At 40.0% G+C, this 21,136-nt stretch overlaps 1 protein-coding gene across 2 annotated transcripts in view; it reads right to left on the reverse strand.

The window, feature by feature from the left end:
* Nucleotides 1-21,136, reverse strand: part of LOC122553844 (regulator of microtubule dynamics protein 3-like) — a 265,040-nt gene that overhangs the window by 124,994 nt on the left and 118,910 nt on the right. The window lies entirely within an intron of this gene.

A 21,136-nucleotide genomic window follows, 5' to 3' on the forward strand; every position in this document is an offset into this window, starting at 1 on the left:
TATGGCATTGGAACCTTTTGGGCAAAAATTACAATTCGAAAAACACTAAAGTAGTTTCCTTACAAGTTAAGAGCAAGCAGAAAAAAAATCTGGAGTTGCTTAAGCCATTAAAATAAAAGATAAATGGAGATTCTAACATTTTCTGCTGTGAAAAACACCAGATTATTCTGCTGCCAACAACCATGGAAAATGAATTGATGGTTGCTAAGTAAATCAGGGGCCCTTACAAAGCAGAACATGGGAATTCACTTGGCTGCTCCAGGCAGAATGTTCTTAATATGGCAATTATCATAGATTATTCTTTTCCCCAAAGGATAAAGACATTTGTGAAAAGCGAACAAATTATGCACATTCCTCCGTTTAATAAATCTCAGTTTTCTTGGTCTGCTGTGTTAATATAAGGACACAGACACTATGCACAAAATATCTGCTTTGAATTGGTGCTAATTGGGCAAGAAAACAGATTTTCACACCCATTTCTTCCAGTGAATTCTGGCACCTATTTTCTCTCTTCTATTTCACTCTTAAATCAATCAACTTAGATGTCATGATTCTGGTCACTTGTTTAATACTATAACATATTTTTCATTTATTCAACTAAGTAGATCCAAACAACAAATACAGTATTTTAATATGACTGATTTTGATGTTTATACTCCTGCCATGTTCCTTAATCTATCAACATTAGAAGTTTGAAACTATAATTATGCACTTCTGTGTACTATATGTAACAAGATCTTCACTTCAGATTCTTGACTTGTTCAAATATAAACAAAACAGAATAAAGCTCTGTACATGCCACAATCATTCAGTATTTAATTGCATGAGTGTATTTCGTACCCCCTGTCACTACATAGCTCTGGATACCTTACATGCAGACAACAGACAAAAGGTAATGTTTTAAACATATTTCCAGAAATGTTTTGTACAGTCACTGCAGGAGAGTGAGTTATCAGGATTTTTCTCACAAGCTAAAAATTATTGGAAACTCAACACTAGGCAATGTACTGATGGTTTGTAACAGTCAGTCAAAAGTGTGAGCCAAAGAGCCGTTGAAATGTTTCCTCTGCTAAAACTGGTCAATTTCTCAAGATTTAATACTTTGACAATTAATTGAAGGAATAGAAAAAAAATTGCATTGTTCTCCAAAATGTCTGTTTCCCATCAGAATTTAGGGGGCAAAGGTGATGAAAGATCATTGTAGAATTGGGACTGTGGTGCGGGATGGGTGGGGAAAAGTGTTGAGGGCGAGTGGTGGGACAGATTCTATGTGGATCCCCCAAGGTCAGAAATTAAAATATTTCACCTACTTTGGCTTCTTCCAACCCTGTTGTTCCTCCTTACCATGATTCAATGTGCTAACTCAGAATCATGTTTCAACTCTGTGACATTTACATTTTAATCAAGCCCTCTTTTCCCAAGTGGTGGATGGCTTCTAGGCTGCCATAATCCTGGCAGTTCAAACACTGGAGAGAGGCAGGAATGCCGCTAGAATAGAATGACTCCCATTCAGACACTGTTTAACTACAACCATCCCGCCCCATTGCTATCTGCACCATTTCTGCCAGAGTGGCAGGATTAAAATCTTCCCTTACATTTCTTCGTAATAGGGAACACGTTGCACGGTGTAGATTGTAAGTAGCTGACATGTTTACAGGGTGAATGATGCACACAAGTACAGTGAATATAAGTTCTCTTTCTCTTTTCTTCAACAGAAGGGACTATGATGCAAAGTTTAACTTTTTTGTTCAGTAGTAATTAGCTTTACTAATAGAGTTTGATTAAAGCAAATGTGTTCATGCTTGGTGCCCCTTGAATACTCTGAACTTATCACAAATTAATTCTGTTGAAAGAATTCAGAAACAAAATGAAAAACACTATTTCAATGACTGAATTAATTAATTAATTAGCCATCAGCTACCATTTTGACAAAATTACTTTGGCAGTGCTGCCGAGGCAGCCGTACTAATATGTTCAAGCCACTCAAGATAATTTGAAAATTTAATGTCAAGACCTGGTGTAGATTCCAAGACATTGCATGTTAAACTTTCCATTCAGCATGCATGCTGTTTATGTTACTATGGACTAATTTACAGGAATTAGATGCTGTCAGGGGGGTGTTTTAATGAGGGCTGCAGATAGTACAGTTAAAAAAGTGTCTGAGGTTCTGAGGAAGGGTCACTGGAACTGAAGTGTTAACTTCTGTCCATATGCTACCAGACCTGCAGAGCTTCTGCAGCAATTTCATGTTGTTTCAGCATTCTCTCTCATTAGGATCCATGGATATTTGGCATCATCAATGCATCAAAAAGTAGTGTTTGTGGGTGATTTTCCTAATTTTCCATAGGAACGAGATTCAAATCCCAGTGACGTCACTGAGGTGAAGTGACAACCTCACAATATGAAGTACTCAATTGTAAAAGAAAATGATGTAAAATAAATGGCAGACAAAGAAGTGTCTTCTTTCTTGTTGAGTCAAGATCCTGACTTAATCATATTTGCTATGCAGATTGCAAAGAGAACCTCATTACCCAAGAACTTAAGAGCCTGTCTCTTTACACTCCTTGACTGCTAAAAAATGGATTTTGGAGATTAACACAAAACAACGATAGACTGTATCATGATCAGAAACGTAATTAGTACTTTTTGAGCAACATTTACTTGTATAGCATTTTTAGCATATGAAAATGCTCCATTGCACTTTACAAGTTCATTATCTAACATAACTCAATGTTGAATCATGTCTGGTCATCTATCGTGATATCTCCCAAAGCTTGGTCAAAGAGCTAGGCCTTAAGAACACAGACAGAGAAGTGTAGGTTTAGGAACACCAAAGCTTTGGACCTAGGAAACTGCAGATTCAAATCAGGAGTTCACAAATGACCAGAATTAGAGAACCACAAAGATTGCAGAATATCAGAGAATGGGATAAGGCTATAGAGTAAAATAGGGATAGCAGTTAATATATAATGGATACTGGAATATAAGTCAACATTCTTTCAAAATTCCTTCAAAATACTTTCCAAAAGTGAGGAATGACTTATATGCAAGTGTGAATCAAGGGTTTGGATGGTGATCATTTTGAACTGTGAAGATAAATAACACTGGTAATTTATACGAAATTAATGTGGCAAGTTTATTGAATAATTTTCTCATATAAAAATATATTTAACTACAGATAAACTGTTTCATGACCAAAGTTATTGTCTTTGTTGGCTGATACAATGAGTTCGTCAAATTCATTCTGTGTCACTTTGGCTGTGGCACCACTGTAAGATTCCACTGTGGATCAGATGAAATGCATTTGCTTGCAGAATCATTCTTCCACACAAATAATCTTCCTCTCCTTCAACTGAATTAGAACATGCTTTGAAGAATTTGATCAAAGATTATGCGTTATAGAGGCATTCCACAATTTGATGACTGAACCCCATCAACCACTAACTGGAGTAGCGCATACATTTCCACACTTTGTAAAGATTTTACTTACTATCCACCAATTCTATTTAGTGCAAACAAGATCCTTGAATAGTCTGTTGAACTTTCGCATTCCATCCAGGTTGCTGATGTAATACTCATGTTTTTGCAGCAATTTGATAATCAATCGTTATAAATTGATCATGTTGGCAGTAAGAGTTTTTGTAATCCCCAGGCAATCTCAGTCTTCTGCTGCAATAAAAGATATTTTTGCACCATAAAATGAATATGTCAACTTGCTGCTGTTCCAAAACCTTTGCTGGACTCAGCATTTGATATGGCCCATTGCTCTGGATCCAGTTGATGATGCTACTGGACAAGTTAAATCCCTAAATGAAATCTGGCTAGATTTTTTCAATTTAATATGGCAGTCTTTCATTGAAGCATAAGCAGACAAGGCTGCAGAATTGCCTTAACAATAAAATAGAAGTTTAAAAGAAATGAAATGAAACAAACCAAGCTAAATATAATACTTTGAAGATTTCAAACACATGGGAAACAAAATTCCATCTACTCACAACACCATCACTTGATAGTTGATAAATTCTAGTAAAACCAACCCTTCGTCATCAAATCAGTAGGTTTGACTTAACTGCTTTATTAGCATTCTGGTCCTTTGAGGCCTTTTCTCTTGACTATTCACTCAGTTGAGAACTTAGACTTTCTCAGTTCAATCATAACTTGAAAGGTTCTAACCAAATAGCCTGGTTTGAAAGTTTCACAAGCTTCATTCCTTTGCTAAGTTAATTTATTCCTTTAAGTGATCTGCACAATCACCTTTTTGAGGAGAGACTATACTTGCTTCCGACTTCAGTCAGGTTTTTCTTAGAAAATGAACAAGCTTTTTAACAATATATTTAAAAACCTGCTCATCCTAGGATCTGCTACAGCTAATGGCTTAATGTTCTCTCTCTCCTGTCATAAGCCCCACAATATAAATAAATTTCCATCACTCCAGAGGTTATTATGTCATAAAATCATAGAGATGTACAGCATGGAAACAGACCCTTCTGTTCAACTTGTCCATGCCATCAAGAGATCCTAAATTAATCTAGTCCCATTTTCCAGCACTTGGCCCATATCCCTCAAAACACTTGCTATTCATATACCCATCTGGATGCCTTTTAAATGTTGTAATTGTACCAGCTTCCTCCACTTCTTCTGGCAGCTCATTCCATACACGCGGAGGAGAAAGTGAGGTCTGCAGATGCTGGAGATCAGAGCTGAAAATGTGTTGCTGGAAAAGCGCAGCAGGTCAGGCAGCATCCAGGGAACAGGAGAATCGACGTTTCGGGCATAAGCCCTTCTTCAGGAATGCTGGATAACGCGGTTTAGCTAAGCATTGGGACCTTGCAATCTTACTTGGATAATCCAAAATTCGGGTAGTTGAATGCCGCATAATTGAGGTTCCTCTATAACTGTGCTGTAGCAAGGGAGTTCAGTATTTGATACAAAACTGGTGTGAGAATGGAAGAGGGAGCAATCCATTTTGAAGAAGATGCCCATGACCAAATGCAGCAAGCCACTGGTCAAGCCACTGAAGAAGGGCTTATGCCCGAAACGTCGATTCTCCTGTTCCCTGGATGCTGCCTGACCTGCTGCGCTTTTCCAGCAACACATTTTCAGCTCTGATCTCCAGCATCTGCAGACCTCACTTTCTCCTCAAAGATTTCAACCTACTGCGAATCCTCTTACAAGGATGCCTTCCTTGAAGAAGCTCTCTTCCTCCCTCTACAAAGATTTCAGTGAGTCCCTCTCTCACTGCACCCCCCAGGTCATCTCCTCTGCACAGAAGCTCTTCAGTCACATTCTCAAACAGACTCGCTACCATAGCCATACCTCCTTCCTCAGCACCTGCCTACGGAACCGACTGATCCCGCACGGACTCCGGACTACGTTCCGACCAACAAAACTTGGACCCAACTAGGACAACCAGTACCTACAACAAATCCGAAGCCTCCAGCAACAGACCTCCCTCCGGATCCTCCGCTCCACGCTTGCAGCCATGCGCCGCTACCTACATTCCCTGCAACTCGACCTACCCCAGCTCAGGACAACACTCTCACAGACCTGCAAAGGACCTCTACTGTTCTTCATCCACAGAAGGATCCATTCCATACACGCACCAGTCTCTGCATAAAAAAGGTTGCCCCATAGGTCCCTTTTAAATTTTTCCCCTCTCACTGTAAACCTACGCCCTCTAGTTCTGGATCTCCTATCCTAGAGAAAAGACCTTGTCTATTTACCCTAAGCATACTCCTCATGCTTTTATAAGCCTTAATAAGGTCACCACTCCACCTCCGATGCTCCAAGGAAAACAACCCCAGCCTATTCAGCCTCTGCCTGTAGCTCAAATCCTCCAGCTCTGGCAACATTCTTGTAAATCTTTTCAGAATCCTTTAAGATTTCACAACATCCATCCGCTCATCTGCTCTTTCTGATGTATACTGGTTTTACAGTCAAGTTTCTGGAAATACTAATTCTGCCAATTTTTAAACTTAACAAAAAATACCAATACTCATATGCCACAAGTTTAAAAACCAAGCTCTAACATAATGTCATTAATATATATAAATTACATACTTTTCAAAATATCATTTAAAACATACAGAAAACTTGTATTTCTGGTGAAAATTTTCTGATGATTTTCGAGGACCTGTTCCAATATATGCTTTTCAAACTTTGACCAGTGGCTTGCTGCATTTGGTCATGGGCATCTTCTTCAAAATGGATTGCTCCCTCTTCCATTCTCACACCAGTTTTGTATCAAATACTGAACTCCCTTGCTACAGCACAGTTATAGAGGAACCTCAATTATGCGGCATTCAACTACCCGAATTTCGGATTATCCAAGTAAGATTGCAAGGTCCCAATGCTTAGCTAAACTGCGTTATCCAGCATTTGATTATATGAACAAGATACTCCCCGCCCGTGTCAGTTGGATAATCAAGGTTCCTCTGTATATAACAAGTTAACAAACATCACGAATTTTAGCTGAGACCTTGCTTTTTTTTTGTTTTGTTTGAAGACTCATTTATATTTGGTATTTACCACTTGAGGGAGTCAAGAGTGTGGTGTTGGAAAAGCACAGAGGAGTAGGAGAATCAACGTTCTGGGCATAAGCCCTTCATCAGGAATATTTACCATCTGAGTTCTGATGTGTGGGCATGTCTTAAATGCTCTTGCATTTTCACAACAGAAGCTGTATTCTGTACTTGATCATCACCCTCCTTAAAAGTAAGAAAAGCATGCATTTGTGGGATGAAAAATGGATACTTACTATTTACGTGGGTGAAGCTTGAAATATCCTAAAAGTGGCAGGTGTGTGGGTGTGTGTGCACAAAATTACGATTTATGGGATTGGAAAAAAATTAGTCATTTTATATGCTACAATCTAGGGTAGATTTTGCTTTTTAAGTGCATATGCTTTTGAAATGTCTAATCTGGATAATAGCAGTGTGTTAATTCTGTGGAATGATGACATATTTAAAAACAGTTACAAAAAGAAACATATTAAACGCTTTTGTAACCATGAATGTAAGTTTTGTTGAATGTTCTGCATTACATGAATAGTCCGATATTTTAAAACTGCAATTATTTAAAACAGGGATTCCTAAGATATAAGGGTACATTGTTTTCCTCTTGAATTGGTGTTCCTATAAATTGTTCTAAGAGTGCACCCTGAGAAACTTTGACAAAAAGTGCCTTTTTCAGCAGTAGTCTTCCTTCTTTATGTCTTGGAAACACCTCGAAGAAATATCTAGATCATGGATCTCTAATGTTGATGAATGTCACATTTGAAACAGTAAATATGCCTATAACATAACATTGGTCCAAATATCATTCATGAATCACAAATCATAAAATTGATACAGTGCAGAAGGCCATTGAAATTTCTCAACCCTGCAACCAATTTTGTAAACTTTTCCAGCACTCTATCCAATGCATTCCCACAGGCCACAATCAGTGAAGATTGGGGACAATATTTCATCATCACTAACATTCAACACTGGAGCCCCCCAAGGGTGCGTACTCAACCCCCTACTGTCCTCACTGTATACCCATAACTGCGTCGCCAAATACCAGACTAATGCCATTTGCAAGTTCGCTGATGACACCATCATAGTCGGTCGAATCTCAGATGGCGACAAAACAGACTACAGACGGGAGGTGGAAGACCTGGGAAAATGGTGCACTGAGAACAACCTAGCTCTCAATGCTAGCAAAACCAAGGAACTCATTATTGACCTTAGGCGGGATTTACTCATGTACACATTAACAGCACAGAGGTGGAACGAGTAGAGAGTGTCAAGCTCCACAACAAGCTTTCATGGACTCTTCATGTGGACACACTAGTTACAAAGGCCCAGCAACGTCTCTTCTTCCTCAGGCAGCTGAGGAAATTTAGCATGAGAGTGAATACTCTTGCCAACTTTTATAGGTGTGTCATCGAGAGCATTCTATCTGGATGTATCATTATTTGATATGGCAACTGTACCATTAAAGAATGGAGACGGCTACAGAGAGTGGTGAACTCAGCCTGGACAGTCACAAAGGCCAACCTCCCATCTATAGAATCCATCTACCAGGCCTGCTGTTAAAGAAAGGCCGCCAGCATTCTTAAAGATCCATCCCACCCTGGCAATGTTTTTCTACAACCTCTACCATCGGGGAGAAGGTACAGAAGCCTGAACACACGCACCAGCCGGTTTTGTAACAGTTTGTACCCCACTGTTGTTAGAATACTGAATGGTCTCTCAAACTCTTAGCATTTGCCTGTACCTGTGTTTTTGTTTTTGCCGCTGTTTACCTATTGTTTACTTATCTATGCTACTTCACTCTGTGATCTGCCTGTAATGCTCGCAAGACAAAGCTTTTCACTGTGCCTCGGTACACGTGACAATAAATTCAATTCAGTTCAATTTAATTCCTATCCTTCATACAGTGCAGCAATCAAAACTGTACACTTTACTTCAACTGAGGTCTAACTTATGTCCTATATAAGTTCTGCTTAACTTCACTGCTCTTGTATTCTATGCATCTATCAATAAAGCCTGAATTCTTTATTAACAGGTCTCTCTTCAGGACATTCTTTAGAATAGTACCCCCTTTTTTATATTGTTTACCCACATTCTTCATCCAAAGTGTACCCACTTCGCACGGCCCACATTGTACTTCTTCAATCACCTATCCACTCACTCCACCAACTTGTCAATGTTGTTTAGAAGTTCTACCCTGTCCTCCTATCAGTTTACAATTCTCTCAAGTTTTCTCAAAACATATTATTTATTTGGCTAGCAAAAAAGATAAGTTCAGAAAAAAACTGATCACTTAATGTTTAGTTTAAGACAACAAGGCCGACATTGATAGCCCTATTAACAATCAAAAAAACTAAACAGGTTGTGCAGGAATTAATTGAAGAGGGATTATGAGGGATAGTTAACATAAAGGGAAATCCCAAAAGTGGGTAAGGACACATCAAAAATAAAAATATGGTGAAAGGAGGGTAGGGCCAATTAGAGACTACAAAGAAGTCTACATGGAGGCAACAGTATTGGCTGAAGTATTAGATTAATATTTTACATTGGTTTTTATATACAAAACAAATACAATGTATAAAAGACATTTGGATAAGTACATGAATAGGAAATGATTCGGAGATGCCGGTGTTGGACTGGGGTGTACAAAGTTAAAAATCACACAACACCAGGTTATAGTCCAACAGATTTAATTGGAAGCACACTAGCTTTCAGAGCGACGCTCCTTCATCAGGTGATTGTCCCAGACATGGTTAGTGTCTGGCCTAGTGTGGATTTGATCTGTCCTCTGGCTCCCATCTCCCGGTCACGTGGGCGGACCAGCAGCTGCTGAGTTCTGTGGGTTTAAGCTGCGGCTGCCGTTTTTAAAGCACAAAATGAATTCCTATAGTTTTACCGATGTAGGCATAGTCCCGTGGCAGATCAAGCATTTACTTCGCAGGCAAGGTTAGACTAAACGTTTTCCCTCCAAAATGGTCAATGATGTAATCAGCATGTCATGTTAGAAAATGCCAACAAGGTTTCACATGGTAAATTAATTAGTAAAGTTACGTCACATGGGATTCAGGGTGAGCTTGCCAATTGGATACATAATTGGCTTAATGGCAGGAGACAGAGTGGTGGTGGAGGGTTGCTTTTCGGACTGGAGACCTGTCACGAGCGGTGTTCCACAAGGATCAGTTCTGAACCCTGTTTTGCTTGTCATTTATACAAATAATTTGGATGAGAATATAGAAGGCATGGTTACTAAGTTTGCGGACAACATCAAAATTGGTGACATAGTAGACAGTGAAGAAGATTTTCTAAAATTACAAAGGGATCTTGATTAAATGAGTTAATCGGCTGATAAATAGCAGATGGATTCAATCCAGATAAATGTAGAGTTTTGCATTTTGGTACAACAAGCAAAAGTAGGGCTTATATAATTAATGGTAGGGCCTCAGGCAGTCTTGTAGAACAAAGGGACCTAGGAGTTCGGGTATATAATTCTTTGAAGTTTACATCACATATAGATAGAGTGGTTTAAAAGGCGTTCGGCATGCTTGTTTTCATTGCTCAGTCCTTTGAGTATGGGAAGGCATGTTAAGGTTGTACAGGATATCGGTGAGGCCTCTTCTGAAATACTGTGCCCAGTTCTGGTTGCCAGTTATAGGAAGGACATTATTAAACTGGACAGGGTTCAGAAGATATTTACCAGAATGTTGCAGGTACGGAAGGTTTGGGTTATAAAGAAAGGCTGGATAGGTTGGTATAGGAGCATAGGAAGTTGAGAGGCAACCAGATAGATGTTTAAAAAATAATGAGGGGTACAGACAGAGTTAATGGTAGCTGGTCTTTGTCAAGACAAGGAAGTACATTTTTAAGATGAGAGGGGAGAGATTTAAAAAGGTCATGAGGGGCAAATATTTTATACAGCTAGTGGTTTGCGTGTGGAATGAACTTTCTGAGGAAGTGGTGGATGCGGATACAATTACAATGTTTAAAAGATGTTTGGATAAGTACATAAATAGGAAAGGTTCAGAAGATATGGGCCAGGAGCAGACAGGTGGGACTAGTTTAGTTTGGGATTACATTTGGCATGGACTAGTTGGACAGAAAGGTCTGGTGCCATACTGTATGACTCTAGTAAAAGAATAAAAGACAACATGCAATCATTGCTTGCACATCATTAACAAATCAAATCTTGGGATAAAAATGAAGGTAACTTGCTGCTAAGATATGACTGGATCAAAATATGAATTTGCATTAAAAATGGATACAACCTGTGAAAGAAAGTTTTTAAAATAAATGGATGGATATCTTTGGCATGGTTACTCCCATTACACAAAATAGGGGCAATGACCTTTTGTTGTTGGTGCTTCATAGTTGACAAATTAAAGCAACATTACATGCAAAAGTTTATTTATTCAGCTTTAGATACCTTGTATACAACAGTTGAGATGCCTTGGCCCAAGATCATTCTCAATTCCTTCTCAAAATTATTACTGAATCTGCTCCCACCAGGGAGTATATTGCAGATCACTGGACCAGCTAACAAAATACTTCCTCAGTGCGTTTTTGGTTCTCTTGAGAATGATCTTAAATCTGTATCTCTGGTTACAGGGGAACGTTATTTACTAAATCAAAAGTCTTCATGCTTTTTTTTAGATTACTTAGTGTGGAGACAGGCCCTTCGGCCCAACAAGTCCACACCGACCAGCTGAAGCGCAACGCACCCAGACCCATTCCCCTACATTTACCCCTTCACCTAACACTATGGGTAATTTAGCAAGGCCAATTCACCTAACCTGCACATTTTTGGACTGTGGGAGGAAACCGGAGCACCCGGAGGAAACCCACGCAGACAGGGGGAGAATGTGCAAACTCCACACAGATAGTTGTCTGAGGCGGGAATTGAACCCGGGTCTCTGGAGCTGTGAGGCAGCAGTGCCAACCACTGCAAGCGGGCATCAGAGCCACCCCGCATTTGCCACGGGACTATGCCTACATCGGTAAAACTATAGGAATTCATTTTGTGTTTTAAAAACGGCAGCCGCAGCTTAAACCCACAGAACTCAGCAGCTGCTGGTCCGCCCACGTGACCGGGAGATGGGAGCCAGAGGACAGATCAAATCCACACTAGGCCAGACACTAACCATGACTCATTGACTGAAACTCCGGAGCTAATTAATATGGAAACCCATCTCCTAATCAAATCAACAGACTGACTGAAACACACCCATATTCATCAATACAGAACCATCCTGACACAAAGGACAGGCATCCACCAGACAAGAACGAACAGACTAATACACACCAGCACCCCAAGGGAACAAAGGGGGGTGCTAGCCCCCAGCCCTCACAGAGAGAGACAAGCAGATAGTACCCGGACCCGTTTACATAATCCAATTAGCACCTATTGTGTGTACACTGCAACTCTCCTGGGACGGCAGGAAACCCACCATTTGCACCTACTCCAGCGATGATGGGGAACTATCATCCCATTCATACTCAAAATCCTCACATCCTGACAAAGAAAGGTATATAATGTGTAGCAGCGCGCGGGAACAGCAGAACAGCCGAGATTCGGACCTCGGTTGGTCTCCGCCGGTGTTACTGTATCAATAAACGTTACCGATTGTTGAACCACACTCTGGGTTCGGACTGATATCATTTCATCCGCGTTAACACCACTGAGCCACCTGTATTATGGCATGTCTCCTCCAAACTTTCAATGTTCTAAAGGAAATGACCCTAATTTCTCCAGTGCCTCCCCATCACTGATGTTTCTTATTCTTGACAATATTCTAGTAATCTCATTCTGAATACACTTTAAGGACTTGGCATCCTTCCCAGAGTATGATGTCCAAACTGACCATAATGTACCAGCTAGGAACTAATCAGTGATTTCTAAAAGCTTAGCATTGTGTATCCTGGTGTCTCAGTGTGGTCTGCGTTAAATCATGCCAAAAGCAATCTCAAACAAGAGATCATGAAGTGGTTTCAGATGTGATTTCTTAATTTATGAGGCATTTCAATTTCCCACAGTTACAACATGCAACAAAATTGTTTTAAGCTACTAATCTCATTGGAACCATTTTTAAATTCCACTCGAAAATAGGTTTCCTTGAGATCTAGTTACCAGCCTGTTTACCAGATTGATTGCACATTTGATGTACAGGGTGATCATAGCTCAACTTTTCCATCAAAATCAGGTCTTCCTTAAAAATACCTAATGAACCTCTAGGGTCAAAGCAGTGAGAACTGATTAATGATGTTTGACCTTAGGCTATATAATGTGAGAGCAAGATTCATTTCAGCATTATTACTATGACTTAAGTTTGTGTAAGATGATCAAGAAATAACAGAGAGGAGAATCAAGGATTTAACTGATTTTCTGAGGTTATGCAGAATTGGTTTGAGTGGAGACAAGGAATAGTATGGGAAAGAAGTCATGAGTGGGATTGGTCTACAGGTCCCTAACAAAAACTGCAATGCAAAATGTGGGACAATGCTTACAGGACGAAATATTGGTGCTTGTGATAAAGGGACAGTAATCATCATGGATGACATATATATAAACTGAAAAAATCCAACTGAAGTTGAAAGAGAGAGAGGAACTTAGTGAGATTTCAATCATAAAGGAAGTGGCAAACTGATTGAGTTACATCTGAAACTGAACTCCTGGATCCTGATGAAGCTCACCCTAGGATCTTGAAAGATGTTGCTCATTATGGTTGAGATGCATTGGTGTTATTTTTCTAAAATTTCCCCAATTCAGCAAAAGTCCCATCAGACTGGAAAGTAACAAATATCATCCCTTGATTCAGTAAAGAGGAATGTAGAAAGAGTAAATTATAGATTAATTAGCTTGACGTCTGTCATGGGCTAGGTATTAGAATGGATCATTAAAGAGATGATAGCTGTACCCTTAGAAGAACTCAATGCAACTGGGAAGAGTCAGCATAGTTTTGTCAAAGGGGAAACATGCATAACCAACTTATTTGGTTTTGAAGGAGTAACATGCCTATGGACAACACTGTACTTGGAATTCTGGAAGGCATATAAGGTTAAAAATTGCTGTGGAAAATAAAAGCACAGCAGTGGGTAACATATTGGCATGAGTAGAAGGTTGGTTGACAAGGCAAAAAACATAAGTGGGTGTTTGCATGATTGGCAGGATATGACAAGTAGAGTCCCACAAAGGTCTGTGCTGAGGTTTCAACTGTTTACAATTTACGTTCGTAACTTAGACGACAAAAGTGAAGACATGGTAGCTACATGAGTAGATAAAGATCTGGCAGATGGAGTACAATGTGAGAAAATGTGAAACTGTTCACTTTGGAAGGAAAAATGAAAAAGCAAAGTACTACTTAAATGGAGAATGATGCAGATTTCTGAGGTTCAGAGAGGTCTAGGCATTCTACTGAAGTTATTGCAGGTATAACATATAATCAAGAAGGTTATCCTTTATTATGAAAGGAAGTCAACATAAAAATATTAATGTTATACTTCATTATACAGGGCATTGATGATATCATCTTGAATATTATGTACCATTTTCATCTCCTCACGTAACAAAGGAGTAAATACATTGGCGGTGCTGCAGAGGAAGTTCACTAGATTATTACCAGGGGTGAGTCAAAGTCTACCGCTTTGCCTTCATCAACTTCCTTTGTCGCCCCTTCGAAAACGTTAGTGAGACACGATTTCCCATGCACAAAGCCACACTGACTATCACCGATCAGCTTTTTCAAATGCATGTCAAAACTGTCCCTCAGAAACCTCTCTAACAACTTAGCCACGACTAATGTAAGGTTCACCGGTCTACAGTCACCTGGATTTTCCTTACAGTCTTTCTTAAATAATGGCACCACATTAGAGTCATAGAGATGTAGAGTACAGAAATAAACCGTTTGGTTCAACTCGTCCATGCTGACCAGATATCCTAAACTAATCCATTTGCCAGCACTTGGCCCATATCCCCCTAAACCATTCCTATTCGCATACCCATCCAGATGCCTAGGTTCCCAGCCTCATTCCTGATGAAGGGCTTTTGCCCAAAATGTAGATGGAATTGTGGCCAAGTGGCCTTACAAAAGTTGCATGTCTACATCAGTGCTGCAAATAACCTCCAAACCTCAGCTGAATATTTTGCCATCACTAGAACTTTGAGTCATTAGATTTAATAACCTCAATCCAGTTTGGATTGCATGAATGCTACATGGCACAGATTAGAGAGAAGGAAGTGAGGATTGCAGATGCTGGAGATCAGAGCTGAAAATGTGTTGCTGGAAAAGCGCAGCAGGTCAGGCAGCATCCAAGGAACAGGAGAATCGACGTTTCAGGCATAAGCCCTTCTTCAGCAGTTTCTCGTTATAATCATCTGAAGGTGAAGCACCCATTTTTATATATTGATTACATTACCCAGACTTACCATGGCTCACTTCATATCATTTGTGCCTTTAAGTCCTACAGTTCTGGGTTCAAGTCACAGTCCTAGGACTTGAATGTAAAAATTAAGTTTGACACTCTAGTACATTGTTGGACGTGCTAACTTTTGGATAAGGCATTAAATGGAGTCGCCGTTTGTCTGGTGGAGGTAAAAGATCCCATGGCATGATTTCAAAGAAGAAGAAGAAGAAAAATAAGGGGAGGCAATGACCTAATAGTATTATCGTTAGATTGTTAATACTGAATCCTAGGTAATGTTCTGGGGACCTGGGTTTGAACCCTGTCGTGGCAGATGGAAGAATCTGAATTCAATAAAAAACAACAAAAATATCCTGAATTAACAGTCTAATGGTGATCATGAAACCATTGTCGATAGTTGAGGAAAAAAAACCTATCTGATTCACAAATGCCCTTTAGGGAAGCAAAGTGCCATCCTTACTTGGTCTGGCCTACATATGACTCCAAACCTACAGCAATGTGGCTCTCTCTCAAAAATTAGGCAATAAATTTTGGCACAGCCAGCGATACTGTCATCAAAATAAATTAATTAATTCAAAAATAAGCAGGAGAGCCACCCCCATCACTTTGGTGAATTTATTCTTCAATATATATCACAAAATCAAATTATTTATAATTATCAGTTTTAGTTCATGGGTATTTGTTGTATACAAATCAGCTGCTGTTTACTCAATTATAAAGAATACTGTTGAAGAGTGGTAGAATAATTCCCTCTTTTCTCACTTCTTGTTTGACCAAATCAGGTTTCTTTTTTTTAAGATTGCCAATTTCAGTACGTTAACAGTTTACATGCTGTGACTGTAAAAGACATACCAAGGGAGGATTCCGCTATGTTTCAAAAAGAAAATAGCATTGTATTTATTTGTACTTAACCCAAAATGAAAATGTTCTGACTTTCATGCATGCATAAGTCTAAATGTAAGTTACAGAATGGGAGGATATATTTAGCAGTATTTTTAAAGTTCGATACAACTGTAGGTATACATATGCTGTAGTTTGATGTATTGGATCTCAATTGGTCTCCCTGGATTTTCATCAAGTAAGTTCAAATATATTGATGGATGAATTATATGTGATTTTGTGGTGTTGGCACCGATGTGGCTGGTTCTTAAAAAAGAAATTCTACCTAAAACGGGTGGATATGTTGAATAAACAGGGCTCGTACGCAAGCTGAAAGATAGATGTTCTGCACTTTTGGCATTTTGTCTGCTTCTTTTCTGGGAGAAAGTGAGGACTGCAAATGCTGGAGATCAGAGTCGAGACTGTAGTGCGGGAAAAGCACAACAGGTCAGGCAGCAACCGAGGACCTGGAGAATCGACGTTTCAGGCATAAGCCCTTTCTTGATGAAGGGCTTATGCCCGAAACATCAATTCTCCTGCTCCTCGGATGCTGCCTGACCTGCTGTGCTTTTCCAGCTCTACACTCTTGAATCTGCTTCTTTTCTGGCCTAGGGTAAAGTAGTTTTTAAACATGATTAAGAGTTGACTGGACCAAATGATCTCTGTCCAACTGATCAGTCACCTAAATATGATCATGCCAAATGGATTTCAGGTACTTGGTTTCAACTTGATCAACTGTAGATGAATGAATTCCTTTCTCAGCCATATCTAATGCTTGGTTCTCACTCAGTTGAATATCCCTGTGATTTTCTAGTTACTTTGTTAGTTAAAAAGATGATCTCTTCACACTCCTCCAAAGCAATCATTTCTGATGGGGTTTTCTAGAAATTTCAATGGTTTTGGAATGCGAATGGTACAGTCTTGCCATCTTAGCTGGTTCAGCCAATTTAGAAAATACTGTTTCAAGTCACTGCAAAGCTTTCAGTCTTTTAAAACTCAGTGGTTTTCAGCAAGTAATCCAGAAATCATTTTCGACATAAAGCGTGTTCATAACAACTTGATTAGTTGTAAAACATTTTGATATATCTGGTCATCATGAAAAGAGCCATATGAATGCAAGCTTTTCTTTGCACACTTCCTAAGCTGCTTATCTGACATCGAATATTGGACGAGCAGAAATTTTCTCCAACTAAATATTTGGAAGGCTGAAGTCACTGTTTTCTGTTCCTGCTCCAAACCTTGTTCCCTATACACAAATGCTTTCCGTCTCCCTAGCAGCTGTCTGAGACTACATTACATTGTTTGCAACTTCAGTATCAAAATTGACCCAGAGGTGAGCCTCTGACCACACGTTTATTCCATCACTATGATTAGCTATTCTCACCTCCATAACATCATCCCCACCTAATTTCACCTGCTCCCAATATCATTTATGCCTTCGCTACATTTATATTTAATTTTAATATGGAATATTTTAACTTACTCCTGGCTGGTCTCCTGCATTTCAGTGTCTATATGGGCGGCACGGTGGCACAGTGGTTAGCACTGCTGTCTCACAGCGCCAGAGACCCAGGTTCAATTCCCATCTCAGGTGACACTCTGTGTGGAGTTTGCACATTCTCCCCGTGTCTGCGTGGGTTTCCTCCAGGTGCTCCGGTTTCCTCCCACAATCCAAAAATGTGCAGGTTAGGTGAATTGGCCAGGCTAAGTTGCCTGCAGTGTTAGGTGAAGGGGTAAATGTAGGGGAATGGGTGGGTTGCGCTTTGGCGGGTTGGTGTGGACTTGTTGGGGCGAAGGGCCTGTTTCTACACTGTAAGTAATCTAATCTAAACACGAGACCATCGAATACACTACTGACTTTGTCTTTTCTCTCAACTATCTCCATCAGCTTATCATTCTTGGGCTCACTGGTCCTTGGTCAAGCAATATATTGATTTTAAAAACCTCACCCTTGTTTTCAATTCCCTGCATCACTTCAAACCTATTTTCACAATGTTATCTAGCCCCACAATTCAGCTGGATATTTGCACTCATCAAATTTTGGCATTCTGAGTGCTGCTATTTTAATTACTCCACATTGTGTACCTTGGATTTCAAGCCCTGGGCTTCCTCCCTTAATGTTCCCTCTGAACTGTATGGCTGCCATGCATGCAGCCGCTTTAAGGGTCCATGCACTGTGATTGGCATTGGCACGCTGACTGCAGCATTGATTTCTCGTTCCTGAGGTTGCTGCTGCACACAAACCTCCGAGGCCTGTGTAGCTGGAAAGAAATTGAGAGCGAACACAGCCTTAAACTTCCCAGGTCCTCTTATTCACTTTCCACCTTCAAGACACTTCATAAAATGTACTTCTTCAAAAGTTTTTGATCAGCTAACCTAATATTTAATTTTACAAAGCTCCTGTGAATTGCCTTGGGATGCTTTATTAAATTAAGGGTGCTATCTAAATGCAAATTGCTATTGTTTACTTCTGTTAAAATCATTGAGTAAAATATTTCTAGTAAAAATTAGCTGTTGTGGTTAAAGTGAACTGCTGAATTCTAAAGAAGCTTTCTCATAAGTTATAACATTCTTAAAAAGTTAAGCCATCATGTTAAGTAAACACTGTCTTTGAATGACTATCTGAAAGGTTTCTGTCTACATTTCACAGCACTGATGAGCTATCGTGATGACGTGAAGTTTAAATCATCTGTAATGTGTCATTCAGTTCATTAAGCTACAATGGTAGAATCTTTGCAGACTGACTCCTTCCTTCCCTTCCTCGACATTTCTATTTCCATTCCTGGGATAAGATGGCGATCAACATCCTCTTCAAACTGACCGACTCCTATAGTTACCTTGACTATACACCCTCATGCCTTGCTTCCTGTAAAGACCATTCCATTCTCCCAGTTCTGTCGCATCTGCTCTGACAAGGCCAACTTCAACACAAGGGCCTCCAAAATGCCCACCTTCTTCCTCAACCAAGGATTCCCCACCACCGTGATTGACAGGGCCCTCAGCCAGGTCCGACCTATCTCTCACACTTCAGCCCTCACTCCCTCTCTTCCCTCCCACAACAGCGATAGGGTCCCCCTTATCCTCATCTACCACTCCACCAGCATCCACATCCAGAGGATCATTAGCTGTCATTTCTACCACTTCCAGCACGATGCCACCTCCATACACATACTCCCCTCCCCTTCCAGTCTTCCGCAAGAAGCATTCTGTCCGGGACACCTTGGTCCATTCCTCCTTCACTCCCAACACCTTCCTCACAGCTCTATGGCACCTTACACCTGCTGGTTTAATCCTCCCTCAATGAGCTCAAACACACCTTCTAGGTGAAGCAGTGCTTTATCTGCACTTCACTCAATCTAGTCTACTGCATTCACTGCTCACAATGTGGTCTTTTCTACATTCGGAAAATAAAACGTAGACTGGGTGTTCAGTCCACAAAAAAGATCCTGAACTTCCAGCTTCCTGCCACTTCAACACGCTACCTTGTTCCCTGGCCAACGTCCGTCTCAGGCTTGCTGCTCTAATGAAACTCAGTGCAAGATGGAAGAACAGCAGCACATTTTCCACTTGGGAACTCTACATCCTATTCGATTCAATACTGAATTCAACAATTTTAGGACTTGTGCACCTTCGCCCATATCCTTTCCACAAATCCCGCATTCCAGGCCTTGTTATCACATGGTCTGCTATTACACACAACTAATTGTTAGCCACTAATAGTCCTCATTAGTAGCTGTTCATTCTCGGCTGACTGTTATCCAGTCCTTTGTCTGTCCAACTGTTCTCTCTTTTTGGGCTCTTTCTCAACCCATTGTTTACTCCTTGCCCCCTCCCTGACCTATCTGCTGCATAAAAACAACTTTTTCCTAGCGACCATCAGTTTTGAAAAAGGGTCACTGGACCCAAAACGTTAACTCTGATTTCTCTCCACAGATGCTGTCAGACCTGCTGAGCTTTTCCAGCAATCTCTGTTTTTGCTTGCATGGTATGCAGCTGAAAAAATGCAAACACTAACCAGTGTTTGTTCTCTCTGTCACTCCAGGCCATCAGCACTTGTCAAATATAGAAAGCAATTTAGGAAGCAAACAAGAAAACAGATAAGTGTTAGGTAGTCACAATTCCTGTTTAATAACTCAAATTATGCAAGGAATGTTTCTGGTTTGATTCAGGTTAATTCTTTTTGGGCACCTGACCTATTTAAAATGAACTAAGATAAAGTGAGGACGGCAGATGCTGGAGATCAGAGTTAGGAGTGGGGTGCTGGAAAAGCACAGCAGGTCAGGCAGCATCCGAGGAGCAGGAGAATCGGGCATATGAATTATTCTGCTACAGAAATCAACACAGTTGTATACACAGTCAAATGTTGGAAGAAAAAGCTTAAACATTTAAGAATGATTCTATTTTCAGCGTAACCCAATCCTTACATGAGGGGTTTGTCGTATGAAGAAAGATTGAACAGTTTAGGCCTATGCTGTCTGGACTTTAGAAGAATGAGGGAAATCAAAATGAGGTTTTCAAGATGATAAAAGATAATGGATAAAATAGCTGTGGAATGGATGCTTCCTCTCGTGGGTCATTCTAGGACGAGAGGTCATAGTCTTAGAATAAGGGATAGCAAATTTAAATCAGAGCTGACAAAAAACTACTTCTCCCAAAGCGTTGCAAATGTGTGGAATTTACTACCTCAAAATGCTGTGGATGCTGGGCCAGAGAGTAAAATTAAGGAGTAGTTGGACAGATTTTTAATTGATAATGGATTGAAGAGTTATGGGGAGAAGGCAGGAAAATGGGGTGAGGGGCGTATCAGCCATGATCGAATGGCGGAGCAGACTCGATGGGCTAAATGGCCTAATTCTGCCCCTATACCTTATGAACTTAGTCATACATATTTGCTTTTGAAATGAGACACTATTAACTTAAACAATTACTCTATACAAAACTTTATACAAAAAAAAATTCATTTTGCATTTTGTTTCTGAAGCGAAATGGCAAAAGTACTGTTTTCAAAACCAAAGACTGGGAAAGAGATTACTGCACATTATAAAAACCAAAGTTAAAAAATTATCTGCAATTCAAAGTGTTGTTTACAGTGCTCCTTGTTCAAGCAGTGGGGGAAGGACAGCAGATGAACTGGAGCCAAGGGGTACATACATAGGAAGATCTGGCCATCAACAAGAAACTGATTGTCTGAATGGGAACTAGTTGTTGATGAAAAATGTCTTCTCCCTGCCAGCAATTATGTAATTGGTTCCTGCAAGACTGAACAGTCTGTGGGTTAATGATTAGTTAGAAGCCATTGAACTTTAGAAAGGAAGATGCTCTCCTTTCTT

Source organism: Chiloscyllium plagiosum, unplaced genomic scaffold (assembly GCF_037043375.1).
Source record: "Chiloscyllium plagiosum isolate Xiang-an unplaced genomic scaffold, Cpla_swu_hap1 HiC_scaffold_8, whole genome shotgun sequence".
NCBI lineage: Eukaryota > Metazoa > Chordata > Chondrichthyes > Orectolobiformes > Hemiscylliidae > Chiloscyllium > Chiloscyllium plagiosum.